This window comes from Ambystoma mexicanum, chromosome 4q, assembly GCF_040938575.1.
Source record: "Ambystoma mexicanum isolate Mex_15411 chromosome 4q, UKY_AmexF1_1, whole genome shotgun sequence".
Lineage (NCBI taxonomy): Eukaryota > Metazoa > Chordata > Amphibia > Caudata > Ambystomatidae > Ambystoma > Ambystoma mexicanum.
Window position 1 is genome coordinate 640,098,057 of NC_090928.1, and position 15,861 is coordinate 640,113,917.

Sequence of the window (15,861 nt, forward strand, 5' to 3'; positions counted from 1 at the left end):
TTAAATTTCTATCTATTTGCGAGTAGAGTACACAATAGTGCTATGTTCATTGGTCTCATTGCTATTGGCTTGAGTTTCCATTGCTATGCTATCAATAGATCTATTTATTTTCATCTGTGACTATTGTGATTGAATTGCATCCTTCGGGGGTCCAGTCAATAATGTTAGCATGTTTCCTTCTCGTGCAAGACAGAACATCCAAGGGACGAGTCACATGTTCAGATTTTAGTCACATCATTTATACATTTCTGCAACTTATGCAAATACTAAGCCGCACATAATGAACTGGTCTAGTTCCTGCGACCAAAACAAACCTTGCATTGATCATTGTATGATTCATTTACTTTTGTATCAAATCTTTATTCTTGAAGATTGTATAATAATGTCGATATTTACTTTTCAGATTTATCAACAATGCCTGCCTGTTCGATTAGCGGTTGCCCTTCGAAGACCCATGCGAAATCTGAAGGCACTAAAATGCATGTATTACCGAAAACTGTTGATCGAATAAGAGAATGGGTCAGACGTTGCGGATATCCACTGGATGAGCTGGAAAGTAGAGTCCAACAAGTCTTACAGGACAAGAGGGGTGATCGATACCGCATCTGCAGCCGGCACTTTTCCTTAGACATGTACACAACATCTTGGGTAACAAAGAAGAATAAACGGCTAACGACACGGAAATTGCTCAAACGCTATTCCCACTCTATTCATCCACATTCCGCCACAGGTGAGTCAAGTGTCCGGATTTAGCTTTAGGCCTTGCGGTAGTGTGTAGGTAGCCAAACGGATTAATTGATATTGTAGGTGTTCTATCCCTTGTAATAATTTCGATATTGATATGAGTGTATAATTTTTTGAATAATGACATTTATCAATATATTCTTTTTCGATTTTGTAACCCACAAACGCAATGTATATATATGGGAACAGGGAACTGTGCTGTATTGAGCATTTTTCAAGTATTCTGTCGCCTTACATGGCTATTTTTAATATTGGCATTTCATTATCAATCATTAATTTACCTTTACAACTTCTTGACTATCCCTTGAATCTGAAGCAAGAACATTCTTAATCCTTGACGTGGTCGCAGTTATCAACCACTTCTAGCGTGTATCAGGTAATCTTACTAGGCTAATCCGCTACAGACTTGTTTTATGCATGTCAAGTAATAGTTTTATTTTATCGTGTAATTATTTTACCGAATGTTTGGTTAGTGCTTTCCAATTGATATATACCTTAGTTATCGTCCAGTGGTGTTTGTTTTCAGTTATAATTAGTGTTATCCATACTAATGCAAGTACTGTCTTTCAGGGAGATGCTGAAGGGTCAGCCACATCTACAACATTTCTAGATGTTCTTCACCAGCAGGAGGTATGGATACTGACAGCTCCATCGAGCGTCATCATCAGAGCTGGAATTCTTGTCGTTTGATTGTTCTACACAATGTTTCATTCGTGGTTAGCCGTTGATATGTACCTGTGCTGTCGACCCCAGGTGTGTGTTATGTTTTCACTATTGTAATCCTCACTAATGCAAGTACTATGTTTCAGGCAGTTGATGGAGCGTCAACCCCTGCACTTGATGCAGAGCATGACATTCAAGTAATTCCAGGGGAAGTGGAAGCGGGACCATGCGTATACGAATCGGCGCAACAGCTTTCGGAAGTGCGCACTACATTTGCAACATCCATAGATATTCTTCAGCAGCACAAGGTATGGATACTGACAGCTCCATCATGCGTGATCATATAACGTGATTCCATTTGCTTTACTTTCTTCCCTATTAACGCAAGTGCTGTGTTTCAGGGAGACGACGAAGCTTCCACTACAATCACAACATCCAATTTAGATGATGCAGATGTAAATAAATCGGAGAAATAAGTCGATGAAATGTGATCCTATTTAGATTTTCCTTGATTCTTTTGGACAATGCATCATTTGTGGTTATCTCTTTATATGTACCTGTGCGTTCGACCCCAAGTGTGTGTTATGTTTCCAATATTGAAAACCATACTAATCCAAGTACTGTGTTTCAGGGAGACGACGGAGCTTCCACCACAATCACAACATCTCATTTAGATGATGCAGATGTAAATAAATCGGAAAAATAAGTCGATGAAATGTGATCATATTTAGATTTTCCTTGATTCTTTTGGACAATGCATCATTTGTGGTCATCTCTTTATATGTACCTGTGCGTTCGACCCCAAGTGTGTGTTATGTTTCCAATATTGAAAACCATACTAATCCAAGTACTGTGTTTCAGGGAGACGACGGAGCTTCCACCACAATCGCATCTCATTTATATGATGCAGATGTAAAGGAATCGGAGAAATAAGTCGATGAAATGTGATCATATTTAGATTTTCCTTGATTCTTTTGGACAATGCATCATTTGTGGTTATCTCTTTATATGTACCTGTGCCGTCGACCCCAAGTGTGTGTTATGTTTCCAATATTGAAAAGCATACTAATGCAAGTACTGTGTTTCAGGGAGATGCGGATGCCTCCTCTCCAATACAACCATTCATGGCAGTCCATGCAGAGCCAGAGGTATGGATACTGACAGCTCCATCGAAATAGATCATCACTGGTCGAATACTAGTCGTTTGATTGTTGCACACAATGTTTAAATCGTGTTTGGCTATTGAGATGTACCCGTGTGTTCGTCCTCACGTGTGTTTTATGCTAACAATATTTTGATACATAGTAATGAAAGTACTATGTTTCAGGGAGACGATGGAGCCTCATTCCGTGCTGTCTATGCGGATACAGAAAATATAGTCGTTGCAGCGCAAGAGGAAGGGAGGACATGCGGAAACGAATCAGAGCTACAGCGTGCAGATGTTGAAGGTCGAGTCAAAAAAGTTGCAAAGAAAAAAAACAAAAAAAGGTTAGTTACAAACAGTTCATAACTTTAAAAAAATGTTTGTGCTGGGGACTATTTTATGTTTTCTTCCAGTCAATTGGACTACACTTTATCTTGTGTTAAAACTGAACATCCCTTTTCCAATCTCTCCTCCAGTTACCCGTGGGTGTCAGAACTATACATACACAGACAGTGAAGCGAATGAGAGATGTTGCTTGCCAGACCATGTACACTATGGAGGAACTATTAATTGAGGCGAGGCGTGTTCAGGCTCGAGATGCTCATGTCCAATGGCCAGAACATGAATTAACTGTGTTTGGAGACTACAGCAAAGTTGCATTGGATCATAGCTACAGTGCGACCGCACCACCACAAGAAGATGTTATTGAATGTATTGAAGATAGCTCTGAAGTAGTTGCAGATCAATTCACACAATCTACACCCGCCAAAAATTTGCCACCAAAAAACCTGTCGACATTGTTGTGTTCTCCCATCAATGTTGAAGTAATAGATGTCGAAATGAGAGAGAATGAACCAGCCGCAGCATCCATAGACGCATCAGAACTTGATATCAGCGATATTACTTTCCAATGTGTTGAAATCTCCACAACGTCACAGGCCGAAACAACGTTGACGCAGGATGACAGTCTAATGAAAGAGAGCAAATACATTGTATTCGACAGTTGTTTGATGGAAATTATACGTATGCTGAAATGTGTGCATTCCATTAGAGGGAAAGTATGTGGGAAGCCATTGATTAATGTGACTCATCAAATAAAAGGCAGTAACGTCAAAATAAATGCCGCCTGTAGATTAAATCATAGGTTCTCATGGTCTGCACAACCGATGCTGGGGAAACTGCCAGCAGGCAATCTACTGTGTGCAGCTGCATCACTTTTTAGTGGCTCCAGTTTTAGAAAGTTAGAGGCTTTCTTTCAGTTTGTGGGACTCCATTTCATTTCAAAGCGCTGTACTACATATACCAACGTGATTATCTGTTTCCGGCCATTAGTGATGCTTGGAAAATTGAACAATTGCCTCTAGCAAGTACATTCGAAGGCAAACGATTCAGGCTAGCCGGCGATGGACAGTGCCACAGCCCTGGATTTTCTGCCAAGCACTGCACCTACCACTTTCAGGACATGGATAGTAAGAAAATTGTGAGTTCGGTGGTCGTGCAGGTAACACAATGTACATCGTCAGTGGCCATGGAGAAACTAGGATTTATAAAATCAGTGGAATATCTACAATCAAGGGGAATTCACATCGACCTCATAGCCACGGACAGACACGTTTCAATTGCCAAGACAATGAGAGAGCAGTTCCCACATATTAAACATCAATTTGACGTATGGCATCTTGCTAAATCAATCAATAAGAAAATCTCGGCTGCAGGGAAAAAAAAAGGTTTTGAAAGTATTTTGCAGTGGTCCCATTCTATCACCAACCATCTTTGGTGGAGCTCAAAAACTTGTGAAGGGTCAGTGGAAATACTACCTGAAAAATGGCGGTCACTGATGCACCACTGTACCAACGTTCACCGCTGGACAGCAAATCAACATTTCCACCAATGTGAACATGGCCCTTTGTCCCCAGAGGAGGCACGGAAGAATAAGTGGTTGATTCCATCTTCACCGACACACAAAGCCATTGAGAAGATTGTTTTCGACAAAACTCTATCAAGAGATTTGAGAGGACTGACAGAATTCTGTCACACAGGAGATTTGGAGGTGTTCCACAATATGTGCCTAAAGTACAGGCCAAAGCGCTTGTATTTTAGCTTTCGGGGCATGAAACATCGCACTGTACTAGCGGTCTTGGCCCATAACAGCAATGTCGGACGTGAACAATCTAGGACTAGGGGTAAAGTAAGGATGCCTCGCTACACTAAGGTGTTTTCAAAATGAAGTAAGCAATGTGTGATCAAACCAGTCTATGATGAAATGCAGTTCGACTTTGTGAAAGGCCTTATTGTTGCTGTGTTAGAGAAGCACAGATATGGAATTTTGGACGTTTCTGTGCAGAGGAGTGATCCATTGCCACCGAACATTGCGACTGTGCCATGCCCACCCGAAGCACAGCTAGTTGTGAAGTACAAATCCCGGTTTAAATAATTGCAATACGATTGTCTTTTTGTAAATAAATGTTATTGTACAGTGTACCTGTAACCCTAACCCCTACCTTCACCATCATGGGTGGCGAACAAGCTGGGTGTCATCTTTGAATTCTCTCTATTCACCTCATATATGTGTATGTATATATTTTTCTCATGTCTCATCTCATGTAAATATAAATGCTGCACACTTTTAACGGAGGGGAGGCTTGCGTATTGCAAATAATAAAACAAACAAACAATAAATCTCACTTATAACTCAACTCCGGTGGTACTTTATACTTTCCCTGACCTTCCGCCAAAAATTAAATGTCTCAATTTGGGCTGCAAAGCTCGCAGACAACGGGGACAAAATTGGGGCACTTAAAACGCGCCAGCCAAGCGGGCCGTGGCATTTGGGAGAGAAGCCAGTTCGCATTTGCACATTGAGGCGCACTACATAGACGGATTCTAAACTTCATGTTCTCACAGATGCCTATACTACGTGGTGTTGCAAATAAAGAATGCGAAGGACAGCGGCTTTGATTTTCAGCTCGCGCCCAGATGAGGCCCACAAGTCGCACTGGAAGTATAAGGGTCTATTGTTTTTTGACCTTGAGACAGGGACCATGCCGAAAGAACTACATTTGAAGGGGGTGCGCAATAACGTAAGAGACGATAAGGCAGAAAATTCAGAAACTAGACAGAGTTTCATTTTAGTTCATTATACGAAAAATCGTTGTCAAGAGCACGGCCCGTTTTACAGACTGCATTACGAAGAGACACAATGGAAATTTCAAATATAATGTAAGTAAATCTTTACATGCTTTTATACCGGAATGAAGATTTAATGAATGGATGCATGAATAAATGAATGAATTAAGAGCTAGGAAAAGCAAGGAAAACGTGTTCGTAGTGGGCACATGGGCATGCAGGTCCACTGGTCTCACCGATCTCGGTCCTTGGCCCAGCCACTTTTCCCTGCACTGCCTACCTGCACTACGGACTGTCTCTGTATCCTTCAGCCCCTTCTCCCGGCATTTACCTTGCACTTGCCACCAGTTGTATTCAACTAACCATGTACAGCACTTTTACCCCCCCCTCCCCCATGCGCGATCAGAAAGACACCTGGCCTAGTAGGATCGTTGTCTGTCTGCCCTTGTTCCCCACCTGCCTCGTCGCGCCTAGAAACACTTGAGTATAGGCGCGTTACAAATGCCATGCCATATATATCATATCATATTCCTCACGCATGTAGACTGTCGTTTATCATTGTGTGTTGGCCTCGATTTATTTCGTTACTTTTCGCATTGATTTTAGAGCCGAACATACTCCATTGAACTATCCTTGCAAGCAAATAGTTTCTGATCGGCTGTAATAAATAAAATAAGTAGTAGTAATGAAGATCGGCTGGTGAGACTAATTATATTTTTTTTGTTTTCAAAGCAGGTATTTGCTCCCCTTCTGCTACTGCCATCGGTTTGAGACACCAGCAGATGGCTTTTACAGTAGACACCTGCAGCTTCGTGTGAACAACTGGAGCACACTGACAATTTTATGGGACGATCGCCAAGGGCCCACATGCCCTTACGCTGTACTAGTGGCTAGAAGCAACATATCAACCTTTACAATGGACTAGTGCCTAGTTGATGGAACAGCCTTGCGGTTCACCGTGCTTCCAAAGTGCTTCTTTTAACGAAAAGCAACACCCTGTGTACCATGGCGGATACAGATAAAAGAAAATAAATGGCTTTCGGAGTTCATATGGCAATTGCTGAATATTCTCTAAACATTTAATGTAAAATAAATGTACTTTACCAAATGTACCGTGTTGCTGTTTGATTTTAAAGTACAGTTTCATATTCCGAATTGTGGCGCGCTGTGTTGTGAGATGGTCTGTGTTGGTTTCCAGGTTCTGTGTGGAGTCGCGTAGAAGACGACTGGGCACGTTTGCCTACGCAGCACAGTAACGTCACGGAGAGAGCGGGGAATATGAATGTTTGGATAATGCCAGGCTCAGGGGCGGGGGAATTGATTTAGTGCCGCAGAAGCAGGTCAGCCAGGGCGATGCGGCAAGTGATAGGATTATCAGAAAATGGCGGCGCCCTGGTGCTTGTTTTCGCGTGCGTTTAATGGACGAAAACTCGGGTAAGGTCCATAGGAAAGTTTTCTAAAATCGAGCCACTTAGGCTTAAAAAAACATGGCCGACCCGTAGGGACAATACAATTTTTTACTAGACCATGCCTTTAAGTTCATAGGTTGTGTGTTTTTGTTGAAATTTTCTGTCATCAGCAAAGTTACGGGGGCGGTCCTAGCCAGGGAGGAGTGTTTGCTGTGGTTCCGGTCTTTAGTGGTACCCGATGGCCGTGCACGAGCCAGGTTCGGGGTTAGACGGGCACTGACCCCTTACAGGCAGTTGAGACTCCTCAACTGAATGCAGTGGTTCCGGGTTCATTCGCTCCAGGCAAGGGTGTGGAGCTACTGCCTGGCGGTTGGCAACCAGAGGCAGATGTCAGCTATATAACAACCGGAAATGACACGGGTCACCCGAGGACAATAAAATACTTGTGAAAGGCCGGGAATTGGAAAGAGCCACCAAAAAGGTGCTGTAGGCCATTATGCTAAGGGAGGCTGGGACCGCCCCCATTTTGTTTGTGGACTGTTTGTTCCCAAAATCTAATTGTACCTCTGATTTATTGTGCAAGTGCTTATTGCATGTGGGTCTGGGGTAATGGGCCAAAGTAGGGGATGGCCCCCCTATGCATCTTGGCTGTGTGGCTGGTGCCTCCGTTGTGTGGTTTGTTGGTTGTTATATTTTTGGACGCCCGAGGAGCTGGAGCGGAGCAGGGCCCCAAACTCCTCCTTCTGCCAGTCACGTCACAAGTTGTTGTGGCTGCTGCCGTACTACCGGTATCTGCACAGAGAATGTAACAGAATATGCATGCACCGGTTCCGCTAGCTAGTGACCTATGTACCGGAAGAGTAAAGGTCCTTTTATTCAACAACGCACCAACGTAATATGTAGTGATGACGGGAGTTGTCCTATGTTAATGGGGTTTCTTCTGTGTCAGTAACACTTGCTTTGCCCCCATAAAAAGAGGTTTACAGTCTCCCGTTTTTTTCTGACTGTACATCCGAAATAATATGCGTGGAGTACCAATGATGCCAGATATAAAAAAGTTGTGTACATTAAATGTGTAATGCAGTGAATTTTAAGCAGTATTTGAGATTCACAGCCATGTTGATTTGGTTAAATATTGATAGCTAAATTAAAACCTGAAACCTGCAAAGGTAGCGTAGCAGGTTGAATGACTGTTGCTGAGACGGTAGACGTTCATTGTTGCCGGTAGGTTCTATGGCTTTTTTGTATTCCTTCTTAAAAATGTGCTATTAAATGCACTTTCTCGACATGGGTAGGGTTTGGGTTGTTTCTATTTGGTCAGTTCCTTGCTCTTATTTATGGTGGGGGAATTTCTCCAACCGTAGTGAAAATCAAATATATGCAACTAGAAATGTGGCGCTCAAAAAAGAAAAACTCTCAAAATGTTTAAAAGTGCCTCTTGTTTTTCTTCTCCCAATGCCATTGTACTGTGTGTCGCCTCCGAACTCGCCAGTAAAAATTACAAAAGTAGTCTAAAAAAAGGAGTGTACACAAGGCAAGATGTAACACAATTCATTCTGGGCACAGATACAACTGGGAAAGTGAAATTCAAACAGAACTGTATAAAAAGCGCTGTCAAAGATATGGCCCAAGAACCAATGTTTTTATAATCACACAAACTAATTGGCATCAACACATATTGCAACATAGTCCTCTGTGTAGCCGATTGGTGAAGCTGTATAATTCCCCTATTGAAGGGCATACATTATCTTGGAATGATTGGGTCCTGTAAACCTTACCACACCGCCCTTGGCCCCCTCTGAGATGTCACAATCCAGCGCACAATTCCCACATTATAGTGCCAAAACATTGAGCCATTTGAGATGACCAGCAAATCTTTATTCATCTGCTGCCGGTCATCTCCATCCGTTTCTCATGGGAACACAATCGATCATGGCATAACAAGAGCCTTGAGCTGTTGACAAGTTACCGGCGTAATGTTGCATCTTAGGAACTCTTCCAACCACCTCCCAAGCTGAGGTGTGGTAATGGGCAATTTGAAACTGCCATGGGATACTTTAAAACATCAGTAGACCAGTGTGCATTCACTGCCTTCCCTGGCACCCATGAGCTTCGCTTCCTGACCTTGAAAGTATCAAAAGCTTCTCATCTCTTACAACATGATCCTGGGAACGTGTAGTTTGCAATGTTCAGTTAGCTTCTATGGCTGCTTGGCAGATTAATAAAATGTGAATTCATTTGTAATGAAAGCAAGCTCCAAGGCCTGTTTATGTTGCCTGAGTCTAATGCTAAGCCTTACATACTTACCTATAATTCAAGCAATGCTACCTATAGGTCAACAAAGCCCCCTCCATTTAGTGGGCTAGTGCAGCTGATAACTTTTTTTTTAAAAACAGCATCAAGGATACGCAAATAGTAAATTCACCGTGACAAAATTATCTGTTTGTGTTACTTGTTCAGAAGGTTTGTCAAGTAAATCCCCTGCACATTTCTTACTAAGGTGATGAAATTAAAATCTTCCTCAAGAAGTGCCTTGAGGTTGAAAACACCAACATAATTGCAATACATCAGTTTTCTCGCCTTCTGGAGCATCCACAACACCCAAAATACGGTTATTAAAACATGTTGGCATCAGTACTAATCCTTCTATTGCCAAATAACAGGTTTATTAACTATGTCCATTTGGAATTTGTATCACTGCATGTTTGCTGATGATGTTTTTAAGTAAATTATCTCTATGCCCAATTCCCAGTTCTTACGTCTGAATATGTCCTGAGGAGTCACACCCCAAGCCAGGGACCCTTTGTACAAATTGCTTCTTTTTTCTTTTTTCTTTTCAAATACCCTAACTCAGAGAGGCATACAATCACCCTTTTCCCACACAAGTCACCTGTTTACATTTCCTGTCTTCCTGGCAGCAAACATTTCAAGCTGTCTAACTTCAGGACCGGTGCTGATTTGACAAGGTCCCACTTGCCCCTTAGGGCGAGTGCCTGCTCTCTTAAAGGTGGTCATTCTTGGTGGGATTTTTCTTTCCTTACAAAGGTCACCCATTCATTCTAGCTTTGATATGCATAATGATTTAAAGGCTGGGACGAAGATCAGAGATGTGGAGATTACTTTTCAGGAATCGCCATTACTCCGAGTCCTATTCTTCCTCATCCCAGTCTTAGCGTTGCCCTTGTTGTAGAGAGACTGGATTCGTCCTTTCATTTTGGGACATATAAAATATTATGGGGAAATGGAAAATGTTATAACTCCGACGGCCAGGTCCTCTGTAAAATGAAAGAAGAATTTTTTAAAAGGGCTTCTGGCTTTGAGGTTGGCTACCTCATGAGGTAAGCACTGGGACAAAAAAAGAGTAGGACTAGGACTAATCAAGATTACCGGTAAGTAATTGAGTCAATCTAATTTCTGTAGGTATACTCTCGAAAATTGCGGACCTCTAGTGTTCATCTGTTGTCCTATTGGAGTTTAATAGTTTGCACACAGGTTCAACTCTTGAGTACGTTTACAACTCAAGACGTATGAAAATGCAAGGATTTCCAATTTGCTCGCGTCTTTTCGCAAGGATGAAGGTAAATAGTTCAAAACCTCCACCATTTACCAGATTGATGGGTAAACAGTGCAGAATCTAAAATATTTACCAGGAAAAGTATATAATGTGGACGCTCTGTACTATTTTGAAGGAATCCACACATGCAGCTCTGAAAGGGTCTTACAAGGGAGCTAGTCAGCAGTGTCTATTGTCATGATAAGTAGTGAAGTTTTGCTACAATTTGACAGAATGAAGAGTACATAGTGCATAATCTCTATTGTTTACCAGAACGTAGCATGAATAAAGCATATTCTCTAATGTTTAACAGGAGAAAGGGTAACTAGTGCAGGATTTCTATTATTTATCAATACTAAGGATACATATTCTCTGCTGTTTATAAGGATGCAATGGATCTGCTGTGAAACGGGCTTGCAGGGCAGCTAGTCAGCAGTCATAACGGTCCTGATAAACCGTAATGTATTAACATTTATCACGACGAAAGGTAAATAGTACATAATCTCTACTATTTACCAGGAAAGTGGGTAAATAGTGCAGCACCCCTATTTACTAGGGCGGGTTTCAAATGACATTGGACTGCTCAAGCCCATCACGCAAACAATCACACTCCTGATTAAACTAAGGGTTATTACCATATTTACCAGCTATACTACACCTCTAAATGTATTGGCATATCAGTGCTACACTGAAAAATGTTGTGCTCCTTCTTCTGTTCAAACCACAGAAGTTGAGATCCCCAGAGCCCTATCGCAATGAAACCCAGTCCTACTCAACTTAAGACTGTCTGCCACCTACACCCGCTTTCTCCAACTCACACTCAGTCCACCCACTCATCTTCTCACTGCAGACCAAGGACAAGAAACCCAGGCGTGGGAGCAATAGCCATATAAACTCGGGTAATCCCCAGTGCCAGGAGATACCGGCAGTACAAACTGGCACAGTACAAATGTCTATTCGATCACAAAGCAAACAGTAAATGGTTTAGAGTCGCTATTATTTACCAGGACAACCCATGGATAGGAAAGCCAATGTGTCTTAGAAGGGAGCCAGACGCAGAACCCGTTGTCTTGTAAATAGCAAACGTGTGCCACAATTTGCCAGTCCAAAGGGTACAGAGTGCACCGTCTCTGTTGAGCAGGTCAAAGCATTAAATAGAGCAGAGTCTCTGCTATTTATAAGTATGAAGGCCGAATAGTATACATTTACTATTTACTGGGATGAAGGGAGGAAAATACAGATTCACTATTATTTACCAGGGTGAACCGTAAATTGTGCAGAATATCTACTATTTATCCGAACAAAAGGTAACTAGTGCGAAATATCTACCAGAGTAAATCGTGCACATTCTCTGCTGTTTACCATGACGCCGTGAACACAGCTCTGAGCTCGGCCGTCCAGGTAAGCGGCATGCCTGTATGTTTTACTTTGCATAATTTGGCAAATACTTCCAACAAAAGCAAACAAGATGGGAGTAAAGATAGGTAGGTGTCTGTCCTCTGTTGCCATCTTCACTGCTGTGTTGATGCGCACGGATCAGAAGCATCAACAAATTATGCTACAGAGAAGAGCTCTACTATCGTGCAATGTTATGTATAGATGGCCCATAAGATGAGTACATCTTATGTTCTTATGTACCACAGCCATTTAAAGTCTATATCCTCTGATGAAAAACGCTTGCCGCAATGTCCTTCTGTGATGCCTTAATTTGTCCTTCTCACGTGCAGCATAACATTTTAGGGGCAAAATGTGCAGTTTGCAGAGTCATTTTATTATTATCTAACGCCTTGAAACCATCTTCCATAAAAATTGACTAACACTTGGACTTGGTATCCAACTACCTTGTAGCAAATTCACAGATTGCTAATCGGAAACATCTGCAATATTTCTGTTTGTTTACATATTATAACATTTCTGTATTGCTGGTGTGTAGTTCATCACTGATTATTTAATCGTTCATTAGAGCATTGCACAATCATTCATGTGCCTTTGTACATGATCTATACAATTTTTGTTTAGACCATAAATGTGGCCCATACCATTAAACAAGACCTATCGAATTACTGTGTTTAGTCTCATATATTGAAAGGTTTATGGCAATCACCCTGCATCAGTGGTCATACATGGGCATTAACAAGATGTTTCCACCGATAGGAAAAGGGACTTAGTCCCTTTTCCATATCTATGGCGACAGCCATGGCCGGAATGAGCTCCAGGACGGAAGCACAAAGCTCTGGTCCAGCAGGTAAGTGGGGAGGGAGGTGGGGGGGTGGGGAAAGGGTAAGGTTTGGGGCTGGGGAGGATGGGGACGTGGGGAGACAACAGTAAGAGGCTCCCTGTTGTCTCCCCACAGTCAAGATGGCGCCACCTGAGGAAGGGCCTTGGGCGGCTAGAAACAGTGGGCGGTACACAGTGTGTTCTTGCCCACTGTTCTAGATACCTGATTGGCTGAGCGTCCTTCCCCAGGTGCGAATATTACATTATTGCCCTGAAGATTGTTTTCATGTAAGACATTTTTCTGCATGGTAAATTAAACAAATGTCTCCCTTCTGTCTACAATTTACGGTTAATGACAGTCATGATCTTCACACAATCCACCAAAAATTACTGGGCAACTTCTGTTCTCATAGTTTTACAAAATGTATTTTACTAGCTGGTTGGTGTACTCTCCTGGCAAGCGCAGGTTTTCTTCTGATCCGTCTCTTTTTCTTTCAGGGTCCCAGACACGTTTATTTGCAAATTCTCATGTGGGTACGGGGCCCAGACTTGCCAAGCGAATGCTTTCTTGTGGACCGTCGGTTTCTCGCAGGGTCCCAGACCCTCTCATTCTTTGGTTCTCATATGGGTCAGGTCCCAGACTCTCAATGCTCTGTTGTAATAGCTTGGTATACTCTCCCGTCAAGCATTTACTCTCTTATGTACTGTCTCTGCATTTCTCAGGGTCCTAGCCCCTCTTATCTCGTGTTCTGCTATTGTTCCCCGATTCCTCCCGGACCTTCAGCACCTCTTCGTCTGCCTGCATACCTGTTTCTGTGGTTCGCGTCTTCCGAGCAGCGGTGCTTCTCTCTGAGGCTCCGGCAGCATTTGGTCGCTCTCCGCGGGCGGCGGTATCCCCAATGGTCAATTTGCTTTCAGGTTTCTATTCTCGGTGGCGGTCACTCTCTCAGTATCTTCTCCCTTCTCCAGATGGGGCTCTGCATTTCCGGTGGCTTGCTGGACTTTGTGGAGCCCCGGAGGTATGCTCTGGCAGCGTGCAAAGTTGCTCCTTCTCCTTGGACTACCTTTGCTTTCCTGTTCGCCTCTCTGTGCACTTCGTTTTATGCTGTGGTTCCCTGTTAGCTGGGTCAGCATCTCCTGGGTTTAATTTTCGAAGTATGACTCTCTCCATGTTGGCTTCCCTCTGCTGTTTTGTATTTCCCTTGACCAATCAAATGCGGTGAGAGACTAGACTGTTCAATCCGGTTCTCTGGAGTGACCTTCATACTCCTGGTCATCATCTTCTTCACAGTATTGGTTCTGGAATTACATGGGAAACAGTAAGTACTTTTAGGGCCGCTAGTTAGGTATAACATACCAGGTTGGTTGACCTCACAATAGAAGACATTGGCACTGATTGGAAACAGGGAAGGAGAGCTTGGCTTGGGGAACAAGGGGGCCCTAATAAAGCGGAGGAATACTGTGTTATCTGGGAATGGTCGTCCCTAATTCCATAAGAGGCTTCCTGTCCCATGTGATCTTTCCCCAGTGCACCACCCCCAGGGGAACTACTGTACTGTGAACGCAACGCCTTGGTCCCATGGGAAAGGTCTCCCCCCTTGGGGAGAAGGGACAACATCCACAGATTTGTCACACTCCATATCCCTCCAGGGATAGCAACCATGTGGGTCTCAGCGTAGGGTCCTCCTGCCTTGCGCCCACTCCCGCTTCCCTCTGATTGCGGGCATGGCAGGGATCCTCCATCTCACCCCAAATCTTCCCTCATTGGCAAATGCATGCTACCACGGACATCAGGCTGCAGTGTCCTCAACTCCAAGACATCTCAGCAACCGTTGACATGACTGCCGCTGGCACTGTAGATCCTCTGATTCATGAGGGACCTCCTTTAGGAAGACAACTGCCTCCACATTTCCTCCTGGCTTTGTAGAAAGTAATCCTACACAAATGATTTAACACTATTTGTTCACTAAATCCTTTACTAGCACATGGAATATTTTCATTGTAGTCCCTATATTTAATAAAGGTGACCGGGCCATTGCCTCAAATGATAGACCTGTAGCACTTCTGGATGTCTCAAGCAAGATATTTACTTTGGTTCAGGAATGAAACTGGTTTATAACGAACAGTCAGTCTGCAGCATATGACCGGAACCAATCCAGTTTTAGTACTAGGCACTTCTTTGAATAATTTAATTGTATCCCTTCTTTAGCAACAATCTCATTAATTAAATCATCCATTATACATAGTTTTTGTAAACCAGTCCCAGGCTTCCAATAGAGTTAACTGTGTCAAGCTTTGGATCAAACTTCAAATGCGTGGCTGCCCTAGTCATCTTATGAACCTACTGAGGTACATCTATACCCACACCAAGATTCTGACCTGTTTTGGACAGCGGGGGTAATTTGTCTGACCCAATATCAACTTTACAGGGACTGCGCATGGGCTGTGTCTTTGTGCCCAACCTCTTCAACATATATTTATATAGCTGATCGGGGGTCTAGGATTGCGCAATATAATGCCTTTCCCCCTTGTATGATCTTGTTCCACATTCCTCATTTGGTTTATGCAGACGACATTGGGCTCCTTCATCACACTCCTGCCAGTTTGCAATGTCTTCCTTCCTTAAAGAACTAGATCTGAACATGAATCCCTCCAATTCGGTCATTTTCTTTAATACGGCCTAATTCAAAGGGTCTAAATTGAGATGGTTTATAGATGACTCTGAACTACACACAGTTGAAAATACCTGGTGTTAACTATTACAAAATATTCAAATCTTTTTAAGTAGCTGAAATATTTTCAGCACTCAGTTCTGGCCTATTAGGCTCAACGGAAAACAAATTGTATCGCAAGTGTGGCAATTTTTCTATGCTCCCCATGCTTACATTCTTTAGAGGCAACGTAGTTCCCTGCTTAACCTGCAGAGTAGATACCAACCGTGTTCCTATCAACTGTTCTACAATTGCTGGAACACTTTTGAGAGATGTATTTGAATCTACCGGAGT

The 15,861-nt window shown here is 42.8% G+C and overlaps 1 protein-coding gene across 13 annotated transcripts in view; it reads left to right on the plus strand.

The window, feature by feature from the left end:
* WDPCP (WD repeat containing planar cell polarity effector) overlaps window positions 1-15,861 on the plus strand; it is a 3,071,480-nt gene that overhangs the window by 2,240,577 nt on the left and 815,042 nt on the right. The window lies entirely within an intron of this gene.